Genomic DNA, 14,591 nt, shown 5'->3' on the forward strand with positions numbered 1-14,591 from the left:
TGTTGTGATAAATAGTGTCACTCTTTGGTGTGGTTTAGGCCAGTGTGGAAGAGCAGTTGGAGGCCTCTGCGAAACTGGCAGCAGAGGACTACCTTTTTTTAAACTGGGAAAGAGGTTAGTAAAATGAGCCCCAAGCAACAGACCCCAACAACTGTGTGGGTTGAGTGGCGTGGGTGAGGTTGGGTGCGGTATGGAGTCTTTTTTTTGCGGTGTTCTTTCACAGCCTCATCTGCATGTGCTTCTGCTGCTGTTGCTCAAATCCAGATCGTTACAGACACAGCGGCACCTTGATCACTGCAAGAGCTAGGCTAGGAAGTGAGCATCTGGCGCAGAAAGCATAGGAGAAATTTTCCCGCCATTAACCTCCAACTCGAAAGGGGAATGTCCGTGTCTATTTAAAGGGCTAGGGCTATCAGCCTAGAAGTACTCACAAGAGCAAGGAGACATATGCTTTCTTTAAGGAGACTGGAGACCTCTCAGAAGCATCAGGGTTTGTGCTGTTGTCAGGATTATTTTTTGCCAGGAAAGGATCTGGAGAAAAGGAGACCCCTACGTAAGTCGGCATGAAGTGGTGGTAATTAGGTACAGTGAACCCAATAATTAAATCTCCCCACTCCCCTAGGAAATTTCAGTCCTTGTTTGTTCCCAACTCAGGATGTTATTTTAGGCTTGTAAAGCTAGTTTGCGTTCACAAACCTTTCCTTCCCCCCACCTTCTACTATTAAAAAACAAATGGGAAAATCCCACCTTTATTCCAAAGCTGATTCAATTTTTCATGGCTTTCTAGCTGAAGGAAAACTTGGGCTGTGTGGAAAAGCGGACCGTCCCCCCCATCAGCTGCCACTAGTGGGTGCTTTTTAGATAATGTGTCGTTTCCATTAGGATTTTGTCTTTCTCCCCGTTTGCTCTGTTTTCTCATGCATTTGTTGTTTGCATTTCTTTAATGTGGTCTGCAATCTGCTCTTTTCCCACCTTCTCCTTCACTGTATTTTTCTCTCTTAACTCATCCCTTCGCTTCTAGAGTGGATTTGAGATGGAGCTGACCTCTTGAACTCACGCCATTCAAGGTGTGTGTGAAATTAGATGGAACAAGTTCACCCATTCCTAGTTTTGATCAAAGGTATTTGATTACAATACTCTTGTCTTTATGCTTTCCTGTTTTGCTGGCTTTGGGAAGGCTTTAATTATGGACCCTGACTACATTTGAATTTAATTATTTTTAACTAAATTTCATCTGTGCCTACTGCCTTGGATTGGTACATTTTTGTTAAAAGTCAAGCCATGATCGCATGTATCAGTTAAAGAACAAGAGTGTGGTGGGCTTATGAATGTAGTCTTCCTATCTCTTGCAATTTTATCATGAATCTTGTGATATTTCATGTTTTTCTTAAGGTTCCAGCTCTTGGAAGTATGTGACCATGGAAGAATCTCAGCTTTCATTTAAAAAACAAAATAAGTTTCTAGTCCTTATGGTTGCAGAAAAAAGCATGAAAATGTGAACTGAATGCACCCTAAAGGATTTGGATACCAAAAGGCAAATAAAAATAACCCCAATTTATCACTTCTTTTAAAAAAAATCTATTTCTTGTTTAAAATAATCTCCTAATTTTTGGGCAGTCTGACTCATGACTTTCAATAGATTACATAGAGATTTTTTTAAGGATGGGAGGATGTGAATCATTTCACCCTGGAAAAATGTTGGAAGAGGAGTGAGGGGCTGCCAATGTTTTAACAAGATGCCTCATAAAACATTTTACCATTAGGAGCTCAGACGACTATGGCAATGGGCAGCAGTATAAAACCCAAATATAAATAGTCACTTCATGCTTCTAGGGTTCTTACATAAGCTGTTTGCCTCATAGATCCAAGTGTCCTGAGAGCTGTCTCTGTGATGGGAACTTTCCAAGGACACACCCTTCCAGGAACTTTCTTCCTGCTCTTTGGGCTCTGGTGGGCTGTGAAATGCCCGCTGAAATACTTCAATCAGAAGATGAAGCCCTCTGTCTGCACAAACCTGCGCTTCCAGAGACTGGAGCTCCTAGAGGGATGGCCAAAGCTTTCTGGGCTCTGCTGGGTAAGGACAATTATCATCTCGCTTGCAGCTTCTGGGATTACCTCGCTCTCAATGAATAATTCAAACGAATCCATGTGTCATACAGTTTAAAGCCAGAAGAAACCACAGTATCATCTAATCTGACCTCCTGTTTATCACAGTCCACCAACCCACACCCAGCAGCCGCTCACAAATCCAACAATAATTGCTGACAAGAGTTAGTTATTATATAAATCATCCAGACACACACACTTGCTTGGACTCAGACCGGGCTGTCGCTGGCGCATGAGTGATTTCAGCAAGATTCTTCTCTGTGGTTTCCCCCTTTTCCCCGGCATGGGAGGTTGCGTCCAGAGAAGTAACATTTTTAGGGAATGCAGGTGTCCTAAAATTTCTACATCATGCAAGGTTTTGGTCCTGCTATGCCCTTGATCTTTGTGTGACCACTGAATATAAATACTTTAATTTCTGAAAAAAGAAAAGGAGTACGTGTGGCACCTTAGAGACTAACAAATTTAGTCGCTAAGGTGCCACAAGTACTCCTTTTTCTTTTTGCGAATACAGACTAACATGGCTGCTACTCTGAAACCTTTAATTTCTGAGGCTGTAATTCCAGTGATATAGTTTGCCATCCCCACAATAAAACCATAGCACATCCTCGCCAACCCAGGCAGGAGTGTTCTTAATTTAACTTGTTTCCTTATCCCTTGCGTGGGGCAGGAAAATGGCAGGATTATGTGGGCTCAAGAAGGGGCAGAGGAGTGAGTCAACTGTGAAGTAGCCAGAAATCAATACTCTTTAATACCCAATGAACAGGGGCATGATCCAAAACAAAACAGAGTGAGTGGGGAGTACAGGTAGGAGACTGGGTGGCTTAGAGATGGTTTAGTGTGAAATCTGTCATCTCTAGAATCCTGAGTCGTGTTCAAACAAGTTTGGTCTCATTCCAGTCTATAGTGAGCTGTTGTTGAGCATATAATAAAACCTGGCACAAGTGGCAGTCTGTCCATCTAGCAGATGTATATCTCACCCATCACAATAATATCTGGATTTATTTGGATGGATTTACCCTCACAGCATCAATTTGAAGTAGTTTCCCTTTATACAGACAGGGCAGTTGAGGCTCAGAGAGGTTCAGTGACTTGCCCAAGGTCACATAGGAAGTCTGTGGCAGTGCCAGGAGTTGAATTCGTATCTATTATTCATTTGTGTTATGGCAGTGCCTAGAAGCCCCAGTCATGGATCAGAGCCATAGTGTGCTAGACTCTCTGTACAAATTCTCTTTTTTCCCCCAATCCAATTCCATAGATACATGACCATCCTTTCTGGGCCTTTTGAAAAGGCCCACGGCTGGAGTAGCAAATTATAACTAAGATGCATTCTCGCCCCTATGTGTGGAAACCCAAGACTGGAATTGTAGGATTTTGCTGCAGTTTGAGATAGCAGGATGTAGGCAGAGCTGGGGTGGGAGGGAAGCTTACACAGCATCTGGCTGCACTATGCCTGGCTTTTGCCACTGCTATTTGTCTTTCACATTCAGAAGCATCAGCTCAAACAAAACAACAGAGGGGTTTTGGGGGGAGGAAGGAGGGCCAGGGCAAAATCTGAAACTGAAGCCTCCTACCCTTCCAAAAAATGACCACTGAGGAGGGGTGGGAGCAGGGTTGGAAAGCGAGTCTGCCCTGCACTCACCTCACAGTGGCAACTCCTGCCCTGTGGGACTAGGGCCTGCTCCATAATGCTGCAGGCATTATGATCTGATGCATGGCATTGCAGTTTGGGGCCCTCTCAAATGGGGGTCCAGGGGCAAAACATGCTCCCTTTGCTCCTCCCCCTCCCCTGGGCAGCCCTGCAAACACTGACTGATGATACTAAATAGATTTCTCAATGCATGGTTAAAGTCGCTCTAACCTTGAAAACGTTCTCCCTTCCAACATGCCCTCACTTGGAAGAAGGCCCAACTCATTGTTTGCCTCTGTTAAGGAATGCTCGGTGAGATGTTTGCACCCGGTGGCCCTTACCTACATCTCTACGATAAGGAGGCCCACAAATGGGTGATGCTAACCACCTGGCAGCACACGACCAGGTAGTTGTTCTTCGGGATCTCCGGCATAGTGGATGTGCTCACCTATTTCCAGTTCTGGGTACCCCAGGGGCTGGATCGCTTCATGGCACTGTTTATTGAAGGTTAGTAACACCGATATAAGGCTAAGCTGTTTGCACGATAGCTGGGCTATCAAATACCTGTCACGGTGATGGGGAAACAAGTCAATAGAAGGGGATCTTCAAATCCAGTTCACTGAGTGTCTGACTAATTCTTTGTGGGGGGATGGAGGGGGTTTGTGGTAATGGTAAGTTTGCAGATATCACTCAGCTGAAGCTCTGTGTAAGCTTGAAAGCTTGTCTCGCCCACCAGTAGAAGTTGGTCCAATCAAATATATTACCTCATCCACTTTGTCTCTCAGATACCATATAGGCATGCTTGTAGTATCTGCCTCCTAGCACACTGTGATTGCCCATGTGTTGTCAGGGGCATAGGCAAAAGCCTCTCAGGTTCCTACCTTAAGGTAATAATTATACCATAATTATCTGGGGGCAACATCCTATTTAACTGAAGTGTTTCTTTAAGATACTCATCATCGGGGCAAGCACAAGGGAGGGCAAGCAGGAGCATGGGCAGCTAAAATCTTGCATATTTTTAGCCAATGCCTATGGAAAATACCATTATCTCTATTTTACAGGGGAGGGAGACAAAGAGTAGGGGGTGTAAAAATTCTTGCTTCAAAACCACTGTGGGCTGGTGGATTAGGTATGGTTCTGTGGTCAGCAGACCTGTGTTATCAAATTGTTCTTCCAGCCCTGTACAGTAAGGGAGTCCTACTAGCCGGGCAAGGGGGTCTAGAAGAATCGTACCTTAAAAATGTGAGTTTACTCCGTTTACGGAAGAGATCATATTTCACTAATAGCTGCTCTGTAAGAGGGCTGGGTTTCAGGTTTGGTAACTTTTTAGGTCAAAGCAGCATCTGTGACATTTTTCCAACAGAGTGAAGATTCTCTTCCTGTAACATAGTATGTGCCCTTACTGACTCTTGGATTTGGCAAGGGATTTCCCCAGCCCTGGGAGTGGTTCCAGAGACATGAGAAGAAGGACCCTGATGTGTACTCTTGAAGTTTGGGTCAATGAAACAGATTCAGATAATATGCTTTGTCTACTACATTAACCCCCGCAAATCTGCCATCATTAGCACTTGCCAGATTTTGTTTGGTGTCAACCTTCTAATGCGTAGGTAATGCTTCCCCCTCTGCATTTAACCTTCATTTCAGCTTAGATCTGCCACAACTACTAGCTGTTATTCTCTGTCGTCCTTCTTTGCCCGAGAGCAGGATGCACTGTCTTGGCCAACTCCACAACATCTGTGCGCTCTCTCAAATAAGGCACAGGCTGCTGGCTTGATTTTTTTTCTTCTTCTCCCAATTATGATAAAAGCAATGAATGGCAGACACACAGAAAGAGGCATTGATCAATTACTTTTTCCTGAGGCATAGGCAGGTCATGGTGGATTTCTCCTGAGAGTCTCCAACTATGTCCTTATACTCTAGCATATTTATTCCTTTGCACATTAACTAACCATCTAACTAAGAGTAAGCATTGTGTCTGACATAACCTGTACAATATGCAAGCTCAGGCTTCAGTTTACATAACTTTTGATGTCCATGCTATTTTTATATCATCACGTCCCTTTGCTCTGTTTATGCTAACCATACCACTTAATGTAATTATGCAAAGTACTCCGATCACTGCTTCCCTGAGACCTTTTGCCATTTCTGCTGCACTCTATGTATTCTCAAGGAGGGTAAACACTTAGGTCAGTTTCTTGGTCCAGATGGTTTGATTGCTGGCTGGAGGTTCCTTGAGGTTGAATGCTGTGCTGGTCCATCGCTTTGCAAGGTGGCCGTTAGTAAAGTACTCAGAGTGTGTCTCCACTGGAGTTGAAGGTGTAATTTTCAGCTTGGGTAGACATGTCCATGCTAGCTCTGATCAAGCAAGCATGCTAAAAATAGCAGTGTAGCCATGGCTTCATAGGCAGCAGGATGGGCTAGCTGCCCTGAGTGCATACCTAGGGTCTCGGACAGGATTATAATCAGACGGCTAAGCAGTCCCACTGCCCATGGAGACACAGCGACACTGCTATTAAAAACATGGGTATGTCTATCTGAGCTGGAAATTACACCTACATCTCCAGTGTAGACATACCCATAGTAGCAGAGGGACGGGGTTACCTCTAAAGGAGATTTGTTGGTAGAACTAAGTTAACCTCTGCTCCCGCTTATAATCTTAGGAGTGAGGTGAGGAGGAGGAGGATGCAAAGCTCGCCAAGTGCGGTGTTCCCCGAAGCCTGACACTCCAGCCCTGCCAGATCTATCTGGAATGGCACTAACCCAGTGGAGACATTTTGTCATCCAAGTTATGGGTGGGGAGACCCATGGTACTGTGTGTGTGGCAGGGAGTCTCTGACACCCCCCTCCCAATAAATTAAAATGACCAGGGTCACTGAGGTATGTCTACACTGCAGCAGGGAGCGAGCCTCCCAGCCTGGGTACACAGATTGTGCTAGGGGGGCTTGAGCTAAGGCACTGACTAGAACAGCATGGGTGTTGCCAGTGCAAGCTGGAGCTCGGGCTCTCAAGCTAATAGGAGGCTGTCTCCCTGGGTTGGGAGGCTCGCTCCCAGCTGCACTGTAGACATTCCCTGAGGGGCTCACTTTCACCTTTTAAGTGCTGTCTTACCAAAGTAGCTGCTCCCAGGTTATGACAGACCCCCCCCCCCCCCCCCGACCACCACCACACACACACACTTTTTTCAGATCTCTTTAAGCTCTGGAATCACAGTCCCCCAAAGCTCCACAGAAGCCATTGGCATGTGATGATCTCTCTTGGCATGTTGTATAATCAGCCCTCAGGGCAGTATCTGAGCACCTCCCACTTGAAATATATCACAATAACAAAGTCCCTAGTGACTCCTCCTCTGGCTCTGAATAGTGCTCTCCCCAAACATCCCCTCCCTCACTCTGCCTTCCAGATTTCCAGTCCCTCTTGCCCCACACCTCATCCTCCCCAATGCCAAGCTCTCTTTTCCCCCTCCCCCCCGCCTCAGACACATCTCCTCCCCAAATCTCCCTGAGCCTCTTTGTCCCACGCCCAGCAACTCCAGCCTGGCCAACTCTCTTGTGATTTTATCAAGGGTCTACTCTTTTCTTCTTAAAGCTCCAGGCGTTGGCATCGTGCTATTGCAAGAGACTCCCAGCTTTCATTTAACTACTGCTACTAATTAACTAATTAATTAAGTTTTTACCTCTTGTGCTTTCAGAAAAAAGTTTTTGAAAACATGAAGGGAGTGAACCCTAAAGGCTCAGAAGACAAGTAAAAAGAATCCCAAGTTTATTACTTTGTCTTAAAAATAGTGATTTTAAAAAAAATCTCATGATTTTTCAGGGACGGACTCACCTCTCCCATACCACACCCTACTTCGTGAAGGAGGAGGGGGTTGCTGCAGCTAGCTCATTCCCCGCCCCCCCTCCCCAAGCTGGCTGGGATGCCCCTGCTCTCTGCTCAGAGCTAGGGCTGGGAGGTGAACAGCTGATCCAGCACCAGAAAGCAGCCTCCTGCCTGCCCAGTAGGAGGGAATAGAGTGGTCCTAGGAGCAGCAAGTTTCAACTTCAGTGGCCCCCCCTCTGCCTAGCTGATCTGCTAAAGAGCCAGCCAGCGATGAGGGATGGATAAAGCAGCCTCAGATTCCATTCTGCCTCCCTTCCTCTTCCCAGGTGTGGGCTGAAGGTTGGGGGAAGAGTAGGGGGAACAATTTCCTCCTCCCCGATGAAAATTGAGTAAAAATTGCATCCATGCATGCACTAACGGGATGAAACACCATGGATCTTCTGCCACCCAAAACCACAATAATCTGTCTAGTTTTAAAATAGTAATTACAGGTTGGAATCGCCTTTCCTAGAACTGGAACAGACACAGTGATCCTCCCTGGAATGACTCCATTCAAGTTGGTAAATTTTATTCAGGGTAATTAAGTAATTCATTGTTTAGAAAATTATCTCACCCACTCCAAAAGTCACACAACTTCCCACACTTCGTGCCAAATCCTGAAGTCCTTCCTCAGTTTTTACTGAGTTCTTATTGGGGGTCAAGGAAAATGGAGTTTTGTTGATATAAAGACTTCAGAATTTGACCCATTATAGTTACAAGAATCACTTCACCCACCAGTGAAACAAATCCGCCTCTGGGCTGAAATAGATCAGCTGTTACATAGTGCAGAACAGGTCCAACTATATGGGCTCTTTCGTTGATACTGTGGGGAGAGGGGTAGTTCTTTCTTCCCCTCCCACCCCAAGAAATCAAGGAGAAAATCTCAGAAGAGCACCCCTCTGGTGTAACTACATTAATCAGACCTATCTAATTCGAAGATGCTCTACAGACATGTAAAGTAGTCCCGTCCATGAAGAGTTCCAAATCCACAGATCACAGAATTATGACAAGTATACTTCGTTAATTGCAGCCCAAGTTCCAGGGGCCTGTGGTGGCTGATTGGCTAGAAGAGGAACAATGAAGCAGAATTACATAGTTTGAATTTTGGCAGGTTGTGTCTTCTACTTTCATGTCCTGCACCTCTCTGGGCTGGATCAACACATCCACTTTCTACTGCTCATCAGTATATTTAGCACTGCCATCTGCTGTCTGCTGGAAGTGTTCATAGGAGATCACCCATCCTGGAGCTCTTCAGTGTTAGCATGGTCCTCACCCAGGGATCCTGGTTCTGGCAGGTCATTTGTCCTGACCAAGTACTTTTGGCTTATGTCTATATCAAGCTGTCTATATCAAGCTGTCTATATCAAGCTCTCGGAGATTGCTATCCCTTCCCTCCATTCAGGGTATAAATTTCAGGGAGCATTATCAGGTTTACTTAAATTGCATGACTGTAGTAATTCTTCCTTCTCTAGACCATAGCAGATTTCTCATATATTTACCTTCAGGTTTAGCAGAAAGCAATAATCACATATGGTATTTGTATTACTGAATAAGTGCTGTTCCAGCTGAGAATGCTCATGCTTATCTGTATGTTGCGGTATTGAATGAATGGGCAGTCAAATAAGCATTTGTGTGGTAATTAGCTATCATAAAAAGATTAATTCTGTGATTGCATTGTCTGATCACCATGTTATTGTCCTGGGGAATATCATGAATGTCTCATAGCATATAATTTTCACCAGGCACTCAGATGCTATAGTGACATGGGCCCAGCGCTCAGGTTGTTGCTGGAACACTGCGGTAACACTCTCTTTTGGGGAGCCAGAATGGTGTACTTCCAATACTTTTGTTCCAGCGCTTTGTTCTGACGCTTCTTATTTTAAGGAGTCAAGCACTGTACGAGTCACATAGCTATCTAGATAAATAGCTACGACTGATTATAAATGTACTTCAGGTCCTGGGAAGACCCCGATCTGTAAAACCGCAAGTGCTTTGAGATAGTCAGTCAGAAAACATTTGGGACATCTGTATAGTTTTTTCTGTTGTTATTAACTGGAAGCAGTAACTGGTGAAGCCAGGGCAGAAATGACAATGGAGTAACAGCAGCTTTCTCAAAAAATAGGTTTAATGTATCAATTTAATTCCTTTTTCTTCTAAATCCCTTTCCTCAGCTCATGTTTTTATTCCCCTCCCTTCCTTTTTAACTGAGGTGGAGGGCAATGAAACACTGTAAATTATTTTCCCTCCCCCGCCCCCCCAAGGGAACTGAAAAGCCATTTGTGTAGTGGTTGTGCCTTGGGCACTTGGAATGGGACCATCAGTGATGCCACATCCTGGTGCAGAGCTGACACTTAAGTGTTCAAAAGTAGCCACTGATGTGGAGGTGGTTCAATCTCTGACACAAACGCACCCGACATGAACACTTGCCCATGCAAATTTTAAATTCTGTTTTGCTGAAACACTCGTGCATGTGGCTTTGTTCGTGCATGTGGCTTTGTTCATGCATGCCAGGAAAATCTTGGTCACAGAACATTTATGGAAAGGGAAGGGCACGGTTGAAGGAAATTAATTTAAAAGCTTGATGGCATATTTGTGAAAATGCCTTTCTGCAGTATCCATCACCTTTAATTGTAATGGGAGGAGGAAGAGGTGGAAGGATGATAGGCATTGGGTGGGCTGACAAGGGTTCTGTATATGAAAGATAATATATCATTTTATTCTAACCAGATTGGGTTTGTGCTGTACCCACCATGGGGGGGAGAGGGGACAGGGGCAGGCTGGGACCAGACTGACCGTGATAACATCATGTTTATCACCATGTGCTGCTTCTGGCACGATGCAGTGGCTTTTCTCTTCACTGTCTATAACTACACCATCATTTACTGGTAGGTGGTGGTGCTGGGCAAGGGTGGCAGAATATTTTGTGTATTATACAGTAACTAGCCAGGGCTTGTGTTACTGACACACAATCGGTACTGAGCGGTTTCAGTTCCATGATACGCTGAGGGGCTTATGTTTTGCTTTGAGTGTTTGCTGCTTTTATAGAAATTCTGAGGCCAATCACACAAGGGAATGAGGAAAACATACTTTATAATTAGAGCAGAGAATACCATTGAATTGCTTAACCCTCTTCACCGTGGCCAATACTTCAATGCATCCCAGGTTCAGTCTTATATGTGTGATTATATGGAGTATTGGGAGGGTTGGCCCTAGCTGCACTGAAAAAAAAAAAAAAAATCTCTGGCGAGGAATTGTGAACTGAAGCAGTTAACCGAAAAGTCACAGCTTTTGGACTATGGTCATTTTGGGACATATGGGGGAAATACTAGCAAAGAGCCCCACGTTTCGTATTACATTACGTTTACCTAGACAAATGTGGTGAGAGTCCAAAAACTACTTTAAAATGCAGAAGGGAATTTTGAGCCCCTAGGTAAATCCTTGGTGAATATATCCATGGTGGGTGAAATTCAACCCCCTGCAAGAGGGTCAGTGCAAAACGTATACGCCATTTTAAACCCACTTTACTCTTTGAAAGAAGTTTAAAGTAGGACTCACCGTTCGTTGTGCCAGCCCTAGGAAGGGAAGTGAATTTCATGCTTTCTGGTGTGCATCAGCATTTGTTTTTTAATTGCACCTGGTCAACATTTGTTTGTTACAGCTGCCTTAAGAGATGCACGAGAAACTCTAGAAGCACAGAGAATGGAATCGAGAAATTTAAGTTAGACACCTGCTCCTACACTGTCCTTTTAGATGGATCAGATGAAGAGTAAGGACAACAAATCCAAGCAACTTTTTTTTTCCTAAAGATCTTGAGGAATTTTAAGTGCAAGATATTTTTCAAGTAAAAAGACAACGTACAGGTGTTCCTGCAAATTGTAAGCATGTTTGAATGCCCTCTCCTTTCCCAAATCATTTACAAATGGATCCTTCCTGATTTCTGGGGACATACTTGGTTTCTGAAAGTAACTGTTTGCTATTGTATGTGTCTGGGGCGGGTATCTAAGTTATTGGCTTTTGCTTCTGCTCTCTGAATTGAAGACTGACACTTTTAATCAGAAGACAAATAAGTGAATAGCAAATAATCCACTTTTTGGTATGAGTTTTTCAGACATATGATTATTCATGCTAAAATTCATTAAAATGCTCAGGATTTGCAAATATTTTTCACACATACTCTATGGATGTCCAGATACCCCTAAGCAATGAATAGGCAGAAAGGGGCCTTGTAGATAAAATACTAGTTTGGAACTCAAAAGATGTGGATTCAGTTCCTGACCTTGCCTTCCTGCATGCCTTTGGGCAAGTCTCTCTATGCCTCTCTATTCCCCAGCTGTAAATGTGGATACTTCCTTTCTCCCACCATTTATCTATCTTGCCTTGATTGACAGCTCTTTGGGGCAGGGATTCTGTCCCTAGATGTATGTACAGCACCTAGCACAATGGAGCCCCAATCTCAGTTAGGGCCTGTAGGCGTTACTTTAATATAAATAATAGTAGAAGGCCTATGCCCCACTTAAGTCCCATTTTGAGCGTTTACACAGTGCATAGGCCTTGTGCAGGCCCTCTGCACAAGGGTGAATTTCACTCTAAAAGCACAGATACACTCACCTTCTTTCCAAGACCAATTGTACTCATGGAGGGGCATGTGTGTGATTCAGACCACAGGGAGCTTAATTCAGTGGAGTTTACCTATACAGAGTACAAGACTGGTGTATTAAATATTCCTTTATTCAGGAGATGATACAATATGCTTTATAAGGTGGCATTTCAAAGTTCAGCTTGCAGGCATGGGATTCAGGCTTGAGAGCTGTAACTGTTTGTGTCCAAGCTGTCAATGCTACAGCTAAAGTCGAGTCAAGAACCCAGTTATCCGCTGACCCAATTATAATGTAGTTTCAATGCTAAGCAGACGGGATCTTAGTTGTGTTCCTTAACAGGGCTACACTTGGGCCTGTCCAAGGCTAGGGAACATGTATAAACTTTTGGCTACCCAACAAATTAAGAATTGTGTTGTAACCAGCTCCCTTGAGTGGCTATAATTGCTGTAGATCAGGCCTGAGAAATGTTCCTCAGGTGAGTTTATTCTATTTGTTCACTAGTAGGTATGTAGAGATGGGAATTTGTTGGTGTAACTGTCGTGCAAGTGCTGCTTACAGAGGGTTTCTCTGTAAATTTGTGAGTTGCATCATAAAGGATCATTAAAATAAAAGAATGGATGGCCAAAAACTACAATTTAACTCTAGCACGAGCAACTGCTCTTTGAATACTTGGCCATTTATTCAAAATATTTGGGCCAAATTTCAATCTCTTCAGTGGCACAGTTTGTCTGAGAAAGGTAGGCAAGATCTGAAGCCTTATGTATAGCAGTGTTTTGAATTAAGATCTAATCATGTATATTTTACAGTTCTAATTATGGATAATATCTGAAGGCACTAGGGCAGACACATACTACCATGCCTCTGCATTCACTCAAAACATGAGCTGCCCCAAATACTTTTAAACAAAAAGAACATCCTCTGGCAAACCCAAAGAGGTGGATGAACCATCAGGAAAAGCAAACACCTGCAAATTAGGCGGCACCATTAAGTATCTTTCATAAAAACACAATTCATAAAGCAACCTCTGTCTGGTTCTGAGCTGATCCCCAGTATTGCACCAGGAGAAGCACCAGGCTGAGAAGACATACGCAACATAATTAGTATGCTTCAGAATTTGAGGCAGAATCAAGACAAACTGTGTTGCAGAGATAAAAATCTTCTGTCTCTGTAACCCCATAACAAATTAGATTTAATGCAAACCCAAATGCAAAGAAAGCTTAAAGCGGAATCCGTGGCTTAGACAGCAGAAGTAGGAAATGAAATAGATATTCAAAGGCCCAAGGAAGGTGGCAACTTTTTGAAGCTAGAATCCAATGAGCTGGAAGACTGGAGCAGAAATTTTAATTTCCACCTACTAGAAAGAGGAAGGGGAGCCTAATGTTTATCTTTATCCACAACATGTTGAAAACTGTGTTAGCGGAGAAGCTGATGTCCCAAATCCTGAAGTCAAAAGAGCACACAGAGCATTAAAATCAAAGGCTAACTCAAAAGAAACTTCAGAAGCAAACAGTGATATATTTCTAAGATATCAAGACAATGAAAACCTCAGAAAGATACCAAAAATGTTGCTTAAAGGACACCAAGATTTATTGTTTTCTGGACTGAACATGGAAACTAGGATGAAAAGATGAAACATGCATAAACAGGGACTGAACTGATGCTGTGGTATCCAGAATGGCCTAACTTCACAGCGCACATGCTGGCTTTTCACAGACACCAGTGAAATAACTGAAAATAACTTAAATTATTTCAGTTATTTTCCCTACTGTCAAGGTTCCTTCCCCACTCTGAACTCTAGGGTACAGATGTGGGGACCTGCATGGAAAACCCCCTAAGCTTATTTTTACCGGCTTAGGTTAAAACTTCCCCAAAGTACAAACTATTTTACCTTTTGCCCTTGGACTTTATTGCTGCCACCACCAAGCATCTAACAAATATATAACAGGGAAAGAGCCCGCTTGGAAACGTCTTTCCCCAAAAAATCCTCCCAAAACCTACACCCCCTTTCCTGGGGAAGGCTTGATAAAAATCCTCACCAATTTGCATTGGTGAACATAGACCCAAACCCTTGGATCTTAAGAACAATGAAAAAGCAATCAGGTTCTTAAAAGAAGAATTTTAATTGAAGAAAAAGTAAAAGAATCACCTCTGTAAAATCAGGATGGTAAATACCTTACAGGATAATCGGATTCAAAACATAGAGAATCCCTCTAGGCAAAACCTTAAGTTACAAAAAGACACAAAAACAGGAATATACATTCCCTTCAGCACAGCTTATTTTATCAGTCATTTAAACAAAACAGAATCTAACGCATTTCTAGCTAGATTACTTACTAAGTTCTAAGACTCCATTCCTTTTCTGTTCCCGGCAAAAGGATCACACAGACAGGGAGAACCTTTGTTTC

At 43.5% G+C, this 14,591-nt stretch overlaps 1 pseudogene; it reads left to right on the plus strand.

Annotated features, from left to right (window-relative positions):
• Window positions 1–1,891: 1,891 nt before the first annotated feature.
• Window positions 1,892–11,358, plus strand: LOC140901556 (transmembrane protein 45B-like; annotated as a pseudogene).
• The last annotated feature ends 3,233 nt before the right edge of the window (window positions 11,359–14,591 follow it).

Source organism: Lepidochelys kempii, chromosome 22 (assembly GCF_965140285.1).
Source record: "Lepidochelys kempii isolate rLepKem1 chromosome 22, rLepKem1.hap1, whole genome shotgun sequence".
NCBI classification, from domain to species: domain Eukaryota; kingdom Metazoa; phylum Chordata; order Testudines; family Cheloniidae; genus Lepidochelys; species Lepidochelys kempii.